Here is a 774-nt window from a genome sequence, read left to right as displayed (position 1 = left end):
GATCAATGTTCATAAACAATGTTACTTTGTATCTCTCTATCGCCCTCTGCTGCTCTCTCTCCTTGTGCAGGGAGACTAGTCTTGTCTCTGCCCCCTCATGTAGTTTGTTGCAAACAGCCAGTAGTGGGTGGAGCCTGCTGGGTCCCTCCCACAATTCTGCTCTCTGCACAGGCAATGTACAGCACAGAGATGATGTCACTGCTATTTTACAAAGTAGTTTCATATCTGGGTTTTTGTAAGGCATTTGGGGCACACAAAGTGGATTTATACCCACTATGACTATTGAGGAAGTTATTTCAATGAACATTGTTGTGCCCGGAGATCAGATTGATTGAAATTAATTTTGGTTACAGTGCATATTGTTTCTATTTATTCCATTCATTATTTATGTTTTTTTCTTTATTTCTTTCATTATTTTATCTTACAGGAGGAAGAACTGGAAAGCCACAGGGAGAAGATAGAACTATAATATTTATTAAACACGCTGAATTTGTTCATTTGTTTTGACCATAAAATGATATTTTTACAGTTCTGAAATAAAAGATTTCTTTTTTTTCTGTACCGAACCATTGTAACGACCTTCTGCGTTATTATATAATTGTGCACAGTATTAAGTTCTCTAAGGTCTACTATTATATTATTTAAATGCAACTTTTTGGAAAAGAATAATAATTGCGCACTTCATAAACGAAATAATAGTAATAAATTAATTAATAAAAAAAGTAAAAACAAATAAAATAATAAATAAATAAATAACAATATAACAAACACCCG

The sequence above is a fragment of the Nanorana parkeri genome, unplaced genomic scaffold (genome assembly GCF_000935625.1).
Source record: "Nanorana parkeri isolate BGI_ZX_2015 unplaced genomic scaffold, ASM93562v1 scaffold748, whole genome shotgun sequence".
Lineage (NCBI taxonomy): Eukaryota > Metazoa > Chordata > Amphibia > Anura > Dicroglossidae > Nanorana > Nanorana parkeri.
Note: the sequence above shows the minus strand (reverse complement) of the source record.